This window comes from Spermophilus citellus (assembly GCF_964194105.1).
Source record: "Spermophilus citellus genome assembly, chromosome: 14".
Classification (NCBI taxonomy): Eukaryota; Metazoa; Chordata; class Mammalia; order Rodentia; family Sciuridae; genus Spermophilus; species Spermophilus citellus.
The window spans coordinates 74372899-74386973 of NC_138194.1; the positions used below are offsets into that span (position 1 = coordinate 74372899).

At 37.8% G+C, this 14075-nt stretch overlaps 1 pseudogene across 1 annotated transcript in view; it reads right to left on the reverse strand.

Annotated features, from left to right (window-relative positions):
- Positions 1-576: 576 nt before the first annotated feature.
- The window catches only part of LOC308633184 (growth arrest-specific protein 7-like), a 60008-nt pseudogene continuing 46509 nt past the window's right edge, over positions 577-14075 (reverse strand). The window contains exon 2 of the transcript in view: positions 577-1267. The product of the transcript in view is annotated as a growth arrest-specific protein 7-like (transcript). The remainder of the gene's footprint in view (positions 1268-14075) is intronic.

Here is a 14075-nt window from a genome sequence, read left to right on the forward strand (position 1 = left end):
GACCCATGGGAATGAAAAGTGGCCAAGAAAAGCCAGATTTGGGCTCCCAGAACGCAATGAGAAAAATAGAGAGAGGGCTGTAAAGGATTCTAGGTGCATGCTGAGCTGATGGCGCCTGCTCTCCATGACTCTGATCCTGACATTGGTTTGGAGGCAGAGACAGCCCTTCCCTGATCTTCCAAAGCCCCGGGAGATAAAGGGACCAGGTGAAGGATGGGCTTTGGGGCATCCAAGGGCACAAGTAGGTGATGGCCACCCCTATGGAACTCAGCAGGGACCACAAAGTTCCAGCCTCAGTTTGTTCTCAGAGCAACAAGCACGGCACGGGGTCTGGGGGGGCTTCAGTTTTGGAGACAAGGGCAGGGTTGCAGGTCTGTCTTCTTGGCCTGGGAATATTTGGGATTCCCCAGCTGAGCCATCCAGATCACCCTTCTGGAATTGCCAGCTCTCTCCTCTCTCCTCAGTGGACAGGAGAGTGGGTGGGAGGGCAGCTTCACCAAGCGGGAGCCACCACCCCCTCTCCACAGGACCCCCAGCCCCTCTCCTGGGCAGGACCCCTGGGCCGCACAGGCGTGTCTAGATCTCCATGTCCACGGGGCGAATGTTGCCCGTTTTGTGCTCTCTGACCCACAGCTCTGTCTTTGGCCGGGTCCACTTTTTGAAGCAGTTGGTCCACAGGCTCGACTGTGCTTTGGTTGAACATGTCTGTCTCATGCCACAGCTGTGTGTACTGACACAGATGTTGCCGGATCATCTCCACCCTCTCCACCTCCAGCTGCTCCAGCTCCAAAGTGGTGGTCACCATCTCTTCAAACCACTTGGACTGGGCCTGGTTGTAGAGGTCCACACAGCGCATGAGGTCATCACCAGCCTGTGTGGACTTTCTCCGTGCCTTCTTGATGTCCTCCTCTGTCTTGTTGCTCAGCTTGATCTCAAGCTGCTGAGTCTTCATCTCCAGGTCTCTCTGCCGCTCTGTGAGGGCTTTCCGGGCCTTCTCCACTGACGTGTAGCGGCTGGCGAGCTGCTTGTGGAGGTCAGCGATAGGGTGGTCACACTTTTTCATGTCTTTCTTGAAGTTCTCACGAAAGTTCATTAGGGGCTTCTCTACCTCGCTGTGAAGCTTGGCTGAGAACTTGAGATGAACCTCTGCTTCATCTGCCAGACTCTTCTTCACCTGGGCCCAGGCTTCTCCCAAGGAGCCTTCCTCCTGTGCAGCCAAGGAGTTCTGAGAGAGCTTAGCCAAGTTCTTTGCATATTCTTCTTCAATCTTTTTTTTTTTTTTATTGGTTGTTCACAACATTACAAAGCTCTTGACATATCATATTTCATACATTAGATTGAAGTGGGTTATGAACCCCCAATTTTACCCCAAATGCAGATTGCAGAATCACGTCGGTTACACATCCACAATTTTACATAATGCCCTATTAGTAATTGTTGTATTCTGCTACCTTTCCTATCCCCTACTATCCCCCCTCCCCTCCCCTCCCAACTTCTCTCTCTACCCCATCTACTGTAATTCATTTCTCTCCTTGTTTATTTTCCCATTCCCCTCACAACCTCTTATATGTAATTTTGTATAGCAATGAGGGTCTCCCTTCATTTCCATGCAATTTCCCTTTTCTCTCCCTTTCCCTCCCATCTCATGTCTCTGTTTGATGTTAATCTTTTCTTCCTACTCTTCCTCCCTGCTCTGTTCATAGTTGCTCTCATTATATCAAAGAAGACATTTGGTATTTGTTTTTTAGGGATTGGCTAGCTTCACTAAGCATAATCTGCTCTAGTGCCATCCATTTCCCTGCAAATTCTATGATTTTGTCATTTTTTATTGCTGCATAGTACTCCATTGTGTATAGATGCCACATTTTTTTTATCCATTCCTCTATTGAAGGGCATCTGGGTTGGTTCCACAGTCTAGCTATTGTGAATTGTGCTGCTATGAACATCGATGTGGCAGTATCCCTGTAGCATGCTCTTTTAAGGTCTTCAGGGAATAGTCCGAGAAGGGCAATAGCAGGGTCAAATGGTGTTTCCATTCCCAGCTTTCCCAGGAATCTCCAAACTGCTTTCCAAATTGGCCGCACCAATTTGCAGTCCCACCAGCAATGTACAAGTGTACCCTTTTCTCCACATCCTCCCCAGCACTTGTTGTTGTTTGATTTCATAGTGGCTGCCAATCTTACTGGAGTGAGATGGTATCTTAGGGTGGTTTTGATTTGCATTTCTCTGACTGCTAGAGATGGTGAGCATTTTTTCATGTACTTGTTGATTGATTGTATATCCTCCTCTGAGAAGTGTCTGTTCAGGTCCTTGGCCCATTTGTTGATTGGGTTATTTGTTATCTTATTGTCTAATTTTTTGAGTTCTTTGTATACTCTGGATATTAGGGCTCTATCTGAAGTGTGAGGAGTAAAAATTTGTTCCCAGGATGTAGGCTCCCTATTTACCTCTTATTTTTTCTTTTGCTGAGAAAAAACTTTCAAGTTTAATTAAATCCCATTTGTTGATTCTTGTTATTAACTCTTGTGCTATGGGTGTCCTATTAAGGAATTTGGAGCCCGACCCCACAATCTGTAGATCGGAGCCAACTTTTTCTTCTATCAGACGTAGAGTTTCTGATTTGATATCAAGCTCCTTGATCCATTTTGAGTTAACTTTTGTGCATGGCGAGAGAAAGGGATTCAGTTTCATTTTGTTGCATATGGATTTCCAGTTTTCCCAACACCATTTGTTGAAGATGCTATCTTTCCTCCATTGCATGCTTTTAGCCCCTTTATCAAATATAAGATAGTTGTAACTTTGTGGATTAGTCTCTGTGTCCTCTATTCTGTACCATTGGTCCACCCGCCTGTTTTGGTACCAGTACCATGCTGTTTTTGTCACTATTGCTCTGTAATATAGTTTCAAATCTGGTATCGCTATACCGTCTGATTCACACTTCCTGCTTAGAATTGCTTTTGCTATTCTGGGTCTTTTATTTTTCCATATGAATTTCATGATTGCTTTATCTATTTCTACAAGAAATGCCGTTGGGATTTTGATTGGCATTGCATTAAATCTATAGAGAACTTTTGGTAATATCGCCATTTTGATGATGTTAGTTCTGCCTATCCATGAACAGGGTATATTTTTCCATCTTCTAAGATCTTCTACTTCTCTCTTTAGGGTTCTGTAGTTTTCATTGTATAGGTCTTTCACCTCTTTTGTTAGGTTAATTCCCAAGTATTTTATTTTTTTTGAGGATATTGTGAATGGAGTGTTTTTCCTCATTTCCGTTTCAGAAGTTTTGTCGCTGATATACAGAAATGCCTTTGATTTATGCGTGTTGATTTTATATCCTGCCACTTTGCTGAATTCATTTATTAGTTCTAGTAGTTTCTTTGTAGACCCTTTTGGGTCTTCTAGGTATAGAATCATGTCATCTGCAAATAGTGATAATTTAAGTTCTTTTCCGATTTTTATGCCTTTAATTTCTTTCGTCTGTCTAATTGCTCTGGCCAGTGTTTCGAGAACTATATTGAGCAGAAGTGGAGATAGAGGGCATCCCTGTCTTGTTCCGGATGAAGTGAATTTTCATCACTAACAATCTTTCAATTAGTTCTCTTGAGTTTTAAAAGTAGAGAGTGTTGAAATAGAAATTGTTTTTCACCCTCTTATATCCAGGTTTCCTGAGTTTTTTTTTTAATGTAATTAGTCAGAACATCTAGAAAAACAAAGAGTGGTCACAGTGAGCATCCTTTCTGGTGCTGGTTGAGTGAGAATTTCTCTGACTGCCACATTAAGCAGGAAGGAGTGGGGGATTTTTATCCATTGCTTTTTCTGTGTTCCGAGAGGCGATGATGTATTTAAGCCATCTTTTAGGTTGACTTAATTATTTGTACACTTTTATTTGTCCATGTAAATTTTAGAATCTGTTTTATAATTTTTAAAAGTTTTAAGTAGAATTGTTATGGTAGTCCAGAGAGTTTATAGATTTAATTAGGAAAAATTTATAACATTATAAGTAAACTCATCCAAGAGCACAGAATATATCCCCACTTGTTCAGAAAATTGCCTACATATTTTACCAACATCCAACATTTTTTTTTCTTTTTTTTATTGATTATTTAAAACATTACATAGCTCGTGATATATCATCTTTCATACATTTGACTCAAATTGTGTTTTGAACTCCCATTTTCACCCCAAATACAGATTGCAGAATCACATCTGTTACATATTCACACTTTTACATAATGTCATATTACTGACTGTTGTATTCTGCTACCTTTCCTATCCCCTACTATCCCCCTTCCCCTCCCATCTTCCCTCTCTACCTCCCCTGCTGTTGTTCAATTCTCTCCCTTTTTTTCCCTCCCCCTTGCCCCTCATAACCTCTTATAATTTTATGTATCATTGAAGGTCTCCTACTATTTCCATGTGCTTTCCCTTCTCTCTCCGTTTCTCTCCCCCCATTCGTCTTTGTTTACTGTAGTCTTTTCCTCATGCTCTTCCTTCCTGTTCTGTTCTTAGTTGTTCTCTTTATATCAAAGCAGACATTTGGCATTTGTTTTTTAGGGCTTGGCTAGCTTCGCTTAGCATAATCTGCTCTAATGCCATCCATTTCCCTGCAAATTCTATGATTTTGTCATTTCTTAGTGCTGCATAATACTCCATTGTGTATAGATGCCACATTTTTTTTTATCTATTCATCTATTGAGGGGCATCTAGATTGGTTCCACAGTCTAGCTATTGTGAATTGTGCCGCTATAATCATTGATGCAGCCATATCGCTATAGAGCACTTTTTTAAGGTCCTCAGGGAATAGTCCGAGAAGTGAGATAGCTGGGTCAAATGGTGGATCCATTCCCAGCTTTCCCAGGAATCTCCATACTGCTTTCCAAATTGGCCTCACCATTTTGCAGTCCCACCAGCAGTGTACAAGTGCACCCTTTTCCCCACATCCCCGCCAACACTTATTGTTGTTTGACTTCATAATGGCTGCCAATCTTACTGGAGTGAGATGGTATCTTAGGGTGGTTTTGATTTGCATTTCTCTGATTGCTAGAGATGGTGAGCATTTTTTCATGTACTTGTTGATTGATTGTATGTCCTCCTCTGAGAAGTGTCTGTTCAGGTCCTTGGCCCATTTGTTAATCGGGTTATTTGTTATCTTATTGTCTAATTTTTTGAGTTCTTTGTACATTCTGGATATTAGGGCTCTATCGGAGGTGTGGGGGGTAAAAATTTGTTCCCAGGATGTAGGCTCTCTATTTACCTCTTTTATTGTTTCTCTTGCTGAGAAAAAACTTTTTAGTTTAAGTAAGTCCCATTTGTTTATTCTTGTTAACTCTTGGGCTATGGGTGTCCTATTAAGGAATTTGGAGCCCGACCCCACAATATGTAGATCGGAGCCAACTTTTTCTTCTATCAGACGCAGTGTCTCTGATTTGATATCTAGCTCCCTGATCCATTTTGAGTTAATTTTTGTGGATGGCGAGAGAGAGGGATTCAATTTCATTTTGTTGCATATGGATTTCCAATTTTCCCAGCACCATTTGTTGAAGATGCTATCCTTCCTCCATTGCATGCTTTTAGCCCCTTTATCAAATATAAGATAGTTGTAACTTTGTGGATTAGTCTCTGTGTCTTCTATTCTGTACCATTGGTCCACCTGCCTGTTTTGGTACCAGTACCATGCTGTTTTTGTTACTATTGCTTTGTAGTACAGTTTGACCTCTGGTATCGCTATACCTCCAGATTCACACTTCCTGCTTAGAATTGCTTTTGCTATTCTGGGTCTTTTGTTTTTCCATATGAATTTCATGATTGCTTTGCTTTGTCTATTTCTACAAGAAATGCCGTTGGGATTTTGATTGGCATCACATTAAACCTGTAGAGAACTTTTGGTAATATCACCATTTTGATGATGTTAGTTCTGCCTATCCATGAACAGGGTACATTTTTCCATCTTCTGAGATCTTCTATCTCTCTCTTTAGGGTTCTGTAGTTTTCTTTGTATAAATCTTTCACCTCTTTTGTTAGGTTGATTCCCAAGTATCTTATTTTCTTTGAGGATATAAGTGGAATTTTGTGTTCTTAATAAAGATAATTCCCCAAATACCTTAAATCTGGTTGTGATGGGAAAGATATCTTTTTTATTGTGTTTTCTGGTTGTCTTTTTTTACTGGTGTAGAGAATGCCTTTAATTTTTGTAAATGGATTTTTTTTTCCCGGACAATCTTGCTATACTCCTATTTTCTTTAACTCAGATGATTTTTCTAGGTAGATAACATTATCTAGAAGCAACAATATTTTTATGCCATTTTCTTACAAGACTTCCACCTTATATCATCATTATAATGGAATGTCTTAATTTTTTTTCATTAAGTATTCTATTAATCATAGTTGTGTTTTTTCTGTATTAAATGTAAACTAGTAAGTTTCCTTCCATTTCTAATTTGCAATCAGCTTTTTTTTTTAATCTATTAAAGAGATCATATTATTTTCCTTCTTGTGTTTTGGTGCTAGGGATTGAACCCAGGGCCTCACACATGCTAGGCAAGTGTTCTACCACCAAGCTACACTTGAGCCCATTTTCCCTTCTTTATGTAGCAAATTAAATTGATCAATTTTCATGATATCTACTTCATGTACCATAAAAATATGATTGAATGTTTCTAGGATATTAAAAAATCTGTGACGTCATGGCCTAGGTCTAGTTACATAATATTTCTATTACCCAAAGTTAAACCTTTCCCATCCGGTACCCTCCCAGCCCCTGGAAACTCCAATCTGCTTTCTATCTCCTTGCATCTGCCTCTTCTGGACATTTTATATAATGAAATGGAGTAATACATGGTCTGTCTTTTCTGGTTTCTACCCCGTAGTGTACTGTCTTCAGGGTTCATTCATGTTGTAGCATGTTTCAGTACTTCATTCACTTTTATAATTGAACAATAATCTGTTGAATAGATATAATACTTTATTTTCTTTTTTTCAAATTTAATTAGTTATACATGATGGTTTTCCACACCTTTGCTAAACTCACTTGTGGTCTTTTACATTATAGCCATCTTACTAGGTGGAATGTAGTACTTCACTGTGGTTTTGTTTCCTAATGACTAATGCTGTTAAGCATCTTTTCATGTGATTATTAGTCATTTGTGTACTTCTTTGGAGGAATGTGTAAGCCTTTGCCCATGTTTAATTGAGTCATGTCATTTTTAAAGTATACAAGTCCTTGCCAATATGGATGCCTTTAATATTCTCTTCTTGCCGAATTGCTCTGGCTGCAACCTACAATGTAATGTTAAATAGAAATAGGGAAAAAGGACAATTTTTCTTGCTCCTAATCTTGGGAGAAACTCTTTCATTCACCATTAATTTGTGAAGTTAGCTGTGTGGTTTCAAAAGATGTGTTTTATCTGGTTTAGAAAATTCCTTTCTCTCTGTAATTTGTTGAGCATTTTCATGATAAAAGATGCTGAATTTTCAAACTCCTTGTCTCTACCTATTGAAATAATCATTTTTGTCATTTATTAATACAGTGTATTACCTAGATAGCTTTCCAAGCATGCATTCTTAACATAATTTCCACTTGACCCTGGTGAACCACACATCTTATATATTGTTAGTTTGGTTTGTTTATTGAGAATTTCTATGTCTATTTATAAATGATATGTATCTGTTTTCTTTTTTGATATCTGTCTGGTTTGGGGTTCAGAATAATATTGGCTTCACACTATGAGTTTGGAAACGCTCTTTTCCCTTTTAGTTTTTGGAGGAGTTTAAGAAGCATTGGTTATTCTTTCATAATCATTCAGATGTTTGTCTTGTGGGTTGTTAAGTGTTCTGAGGTTCGCCACCTGGAAACATCTGGCTTTGCTCCCTGATACAGGCAATGCCTCCGTTCCTGTTCCTCCCCAGCCAGTTTCTGCGCGCCTCCCCCCCCCCCCCCCCCCCCCGTGGGAAGCCTCCCCTTCTTTCTAGTAGAACCTTTGTACTTGAGCTCCACAAGACTGGCACCAAGCTCTTCAGTGGCTTCTTACAGCCTCTCCAGGTCATAAGGGGACTTGCCCCCTTTTTTTCCCTTCTATAGGGCATAGGAAAGAAAATGCTATAGTACCCCTAAACTGTTTAACTATGGAAATTTTCTCTCCTGGCCTCTCTAACCTTCATGTATTTGTCCTTCAGGGAGTGACTGTGTCCTCTCACCAGCTAGTCAGCAATTCCTTCAAAGATACTTAGCCCATCACTTTAACATAGATGCTTCCATTTTATTCTTGACTTCAGAGACTCTGCCAAAACAGACCTATTTTAACATGCGGTTACAGAGTCAGAAGGGTATTAATCATGTTTTCTAATGATAATGCAGTGAAATTAAAAATTAAGAAAATGATCCTAAATTTAAAATTAGAAAAAAAAACTATGGGAAGGGTTATTACACAGCTATGATAATTTAAACATTATAGTATTGGAACAGGATTAGACAAATAGACACATGGAATAGAACAGAGCGTGGAAAGCCATCACACACACGTGTGGGAACATGGACTATGAAAGAAGTGGTAGTTCAGAGTAATGAACCAAAAAATGAGAATTACAAATAGTGCTTGGACAGCTGAGAATCCAAATGGATAAAACAATAAATTTCTTTCACATTCCACATAAAATTCAAATCTAGGTGACTTAAAAAACAAATTGTGAAAAGCAAGACTTTAGAAGAATTAGAAGATATTTATGACAGGGTTGGAAACATCTTCAGTCATGATAGAGAGAACCCATTTCATTGTTCAATACTTCAAATTATTTATATAAAAAAAACCAAAATTTGGAAGTAAAACACTTAGTAGACAAAACATGTAAAGATCAGTCTTTAATACCCAAATAACTAATATATATGCTCAGTATCATTAGTGAAAGAAAATAAAAATTAAAACTAAGATTATACTATTATTATAGCCATCAGATTGGCAAATATTTTAAAAGACAGTAACATGTGTATTGGTTGGTTTTCTAGGATGGCCACAACAAATCATAGGAAATTGGGTAGTTCAAACAACAGAAATGTATTCATTCACACATTCTGGGACCTAGAAATCTGAGACCAGGATGTTAGCAGAATGGGTTCTCTGAGGACCGTGAGAGAGAATCTGTTCCATACCTCTCCCCTTGCCTCTGGGGGTGCACTGCGGCCTCTAGGACTCAAGTTCTGTGTCATCTCCAGTCTCTGTCTTCTTCAATAGTATTCTCCTTCTGCACATGTCTCTGTCCAAATTTTCCTTTTCAATTAGACACTGGCATCTGGATTAGAGAACAACACTTACAATAGAACCTCATCTTAATTTCATCTGCAATGACTGTTTCTAAATAAGTTCATATTGTGAGGCAATGGGAGTTGACTTCCACATATGAATTTTGAGGAGTGTACAATTCAATCCATAATACCAAGTATTTCTAGGGATGTAGATTAAAGCAAGCTCCCATATACTGTTGCTGGGAACATAAATCAGTACTATTGTTTTGAAAAGCAATATGATAAATATCTATTAAAATGATACATAACTATAACTCAGAAATCTTGCTTCTAGATGTTTGCCCTGGGGATACTTTTACACATGGACTTAAGATGATGTGTGTAAGGACACTTGCTGCACCATTTTTTGAAGTGGACAAAATAGATGTTGAAACATGAAATAACGGGTACTTTTCACACAAGGATTTGCATCAGAAACAAAAGCTGAATAAATTTTTTTTGGGAGAAAATCTACAGAATGATTCTTATGTTACAGCATTTTAAAAAGTTGTTATACTACATACAGTCTATGAATATTTGAATATGTAGGATTAGGTAATTAAACCTGGGATGATAAAGATGACACAGCACTTTTAAAATAAAGGTTTTACAGGAAGAAAGGTAAAGGCATGGGATTTGAGTTGCCAGTATGGCAGCAACTACATTTAGTGTTTGCTTTTCTGAAAAAGAAAAATAAGGGTGTAATGTTAATATGTATTAAATCTGGCTTGGGCACAAGGATTTTCATTAGTCTAATTTTCCATGTGTTTGAAATATTTTGTAAGACAAATATTTTTTAAAATCTCAGCAGGGTGGGACAAAGTACTGACAATAATAAGATAAAATTTAAGAGGGAGGAATTTTTTTAAAATCCCAGTCTTGAATCAAATGGAAATACCACCAATTGCCCCTACTGTGTAAGCATTCAATGTGGGTTAAAACAAGAATTTGTTTAAATATCTAGATTTGATATGACTATAATTTCATGTGTCAATATTACTAAGGCCTGCCAACAAATCTAATTTATCCTATAGTGGTACATTATAAATGAAAGGTTTAAAACAGAAAAATGATAGCACTATTCAATGCTTCAGTGGTCAGAAAATTTTTGTTCACACACTATTTAGATGACAATAGCCAGAATGACAAGAGGAGCTCTGAGTTGTGTCATGTGTAGCACTAGGGAATGCTTTTCTGGAGAAGATGGTGTCCAGAAAGGCCATGGCTTAGTGCTGTCCTGTAGGAGTGGGATTTGACTCATTTGACTTAAAAGTAGAGGAGATACCAAGAGAGGAAAATTGCAAGATGCTTGCAAACATTATATTATACCTAAATATAAAAAAGTCCTTGCCAATAGGACCAGCCAGATGCAACATTGTCTTCTTCAGAAAGCATGGTTTCCTAACCACTAGAGTTGCTTAAACAAAAGCCTTCACTATTTTCCTGTAAGAGGACCATTGTTATAGAACAGGGATTCTGGGATTTTGGATTTCATGAACCACAAAAATTTCAAGTGAATAACTGGAGAACCAACAGTTTCCAACTTGTTACTCTGCTAAAAAAAAAAAAAGTCACAATAAAGCAGGCAAAAAAACAGACACTACCTATTTCTATGATTGATTAGAAAAATAACATTTCACAACTAACATAATGAAATATACTATCCCAGAGTTTTATTGCTTTTCATTCCTAAGACCAGAAAGTTCATCACTTTGCACTGAAATTTTTGAAAAGTACATATTTCAATGCTTTAAAGAAATGAAAAATTTTTAATTGTTATAATTGCTTTCTTATTTAAATGTATTAGTTTGGAAATTCATGCACAGAATAATATAAAATTTGAATGTTCAAGCTATTCTTGAAATGTTTTTAGTGTCATTCAAAACACTGGTTGGACAGGGTAGAAGCAAATTCCGAATATTATTTTCATTTGATTTAGAATATTCCAGGTGGGCTGAGAAAAGCCCCAAATAACTGACAGAGCCCAAACTATCTTTCTTTCTCTTATGTTTTAGGACATAGCAGGTTAGGTTGTGAAAGTCAGGTTTACTAGGATAGGGGAGCTGGGCCAGGAGCTTTAAATATTTGCTTACATATAGGACTTCCCGGCTCAAAACTGGGAAGATTATACAGCATTCATAAACCAATTGGAACAGATATTGTAGAAAGAATGTGGCTCCAAAGAGATGTTTGTAATGAATGCACTTTAGGTCAGAAATTAATGTGTCAGGAAGACCATCCTCTAGCATATACAGCTGATCCAGGGGGGGATTGTTCTAGAACATTTCTCAACCTCTACATTTGGTTTTTGGGCCAAGATTCTTCGTCAGGATCTCTTATGCATCCTAGGATGCTTTGCACCATTTCTGCCCTCTCCTTATTAGATGCCAGAAACACTTTCCCCAATCCAATCATAACCATGAAAAATGTGCCTGGGTATGTCAACTGTATCCTGGGATGAAATTGCTCCTGCTGAAGAACCATTTCTGGAAGATCTTTAGTCTGATTCTAACATCTCCAGTGTTTAAACAATCTATCTGAAGTGCACTGAATCGTATAGAAGAGGGTTCCATCACTCATTTGTCTTCACTCCTTTGAAGCCTAAATGAATTTTAGAAGGGGAGGAGGGTGGAAAGTTCTACAGGACTCCTCCTCTTTAGTCAAAAATTCTTTGGGACATGGATAAAAATATCTGGGAACAAACTTCAGCTACACTTGAGTGTAGGGAAACTGGTGAACCTTTAAATACCATGGCTGCCCTCTTTGCATTAATCTGTTTTGATGAATGCCCTGCTTCTTTTATCTTGCTATTTTTTTTTCCAAAAGTTACCTCAAGGTATTTGAAAAATATTTTTCAAATTTTGTACTCTGGCCATTACATTTCCATCATCTACGAACAGCCATCAAAATGTTAACTTCATTATTTGAGGAAAATCCTTACTTATGTAGACTACATTCTCTCAAATGCATACATATGACTTCTCTTATTTTAGGTTTGGCTTTCTGCCTGGATGAAAAGTGGGAACTGCTTTGTATTTTCGACCCTTTTGTTTTCTAGTGTAGTTTTACAAATATCTACGATCACACACTACATAGCTGTAAATAGCCTGTTTGGTTCATCTTAATAACAAATTATTCTTTGTATGAAGGAACTAGAACTGTCTTCATGACACCTGTAGGAACAGTGAAAACTGAAGTGAACTATGTATCAATAAGTGACTACTTTGAAAGATTTGTTTTATGAACAGAAAAACAAAGGATAAGAAACGGACCTCGAGGCAAAGTACAATTTGCTTAAAGATGGTACAAGAATAAGTAGGTGTTATGGTTTTAGGTGTATTCCCAGGAATTCATGCATTAGAAACTTAATCCTCCAAGTCATATATTAATAGTATTTGGCTGGTAATTAGGAATGGATGAGGTCATGCTGGTAGGACTCCCACGACTTTAAAAGAGGAGGAAAGACGCCAAGCTAGAAAGCTGTTCTGTCTTACCATGTGATGTCCTTGGCTGCCTTGGGAATTTGCAGCATCCATACCAGAAAAAAGGCTCTCAACAGATATGGTCCCTTGACCTTGGATTCCCAGGATTCTGAATCCATAAGAAATTTTTTTTAATAAATGATCTAGACTATAGTATTCAGTTATAGCAACAGAAAAAAAGACTAAATAGTAAATCGTACAAATAAAATTCCAGTAGGCTAAAATATATCTTCATGTCTTAGTAGAGCTCTTTATGGGTTTCTGGATCTTAGGCTTGCCAAAATATTGTCTTTGCTTATACTTCAAACCCCATTTATTTTAGTAGGAGAAAGAAATACAAGGTTCCAATTATGATAACAGAGTGTGCATTCATCTCCTTAATGAACACTGAGAGGTAACTCAAAGAGAATGCAGCTGGTAGCCCTAGTTATTCTAGGATCTCCTGTTCCATAGGTTTGAAATCATTAAATGCTTAGAAAAGTAGAGCCCAGAGTGGGGCCCCCTCCACTTATGTGTTTTATTGGTAAACAGGATAAGAATTGTTTCAGATACAGATATTGCCAGAGGCAAAACGAAATAAAAACTCAAATAAGCATGCTGATCCATATTGGGGATGGGCATAGAAAAGATGGTGGAATGAGGTGGACATCATTACCCTAAGTACACATATGAAGATACAAATGGTGTGACTCTACTGTGTGCACAACCAGAGAGACATGAAAAATTGTGCTCTGTATGTGTACTATGAATTGAAATGCATTCTGCTGTCATGTATAACAAATTAGAATAAATCAATAAATTTAAAGTAGAACAACAGAAACCTTTAATACAGTTTCCTCCACTATCTGATTACCTAGCTCATTTCAACCACTTCAGAATTACAAGTGCTCTTTTAAAGAAGGTCAGTGTCAACACCTGAGATTTGGGTTGACAGAATTCTGTGTCTTATTCCCTACTCCTAGGAATTTAATGATTGTAATTTCATCTTTTGCTTTTCTGTCCACCCTTTGTCCTCAGTAATGATCTGAATACACCCCAAAGCTCATTTTGTTGCTTTACTCATATAGGCAGAAAATTTCCCAAATACTTCTTTGTGCAAGATGTCTTTGCTTTATATTTAATTCTTTCATAGTTCTTTTCAGATGCTGTGAATTTAATGATCTGTAATTGTTTTATATTTGTATGTACTTCAGTCAAGTTGCTCTTGCCCAGAAATTTAATATTGGTGTCCAGCAAGCTGTTTTTGTGACATATAAACTGCCCTTTTGCATTCCAATAAATGTCATATACCCTAATTTCATTTTTTAGTAACCATA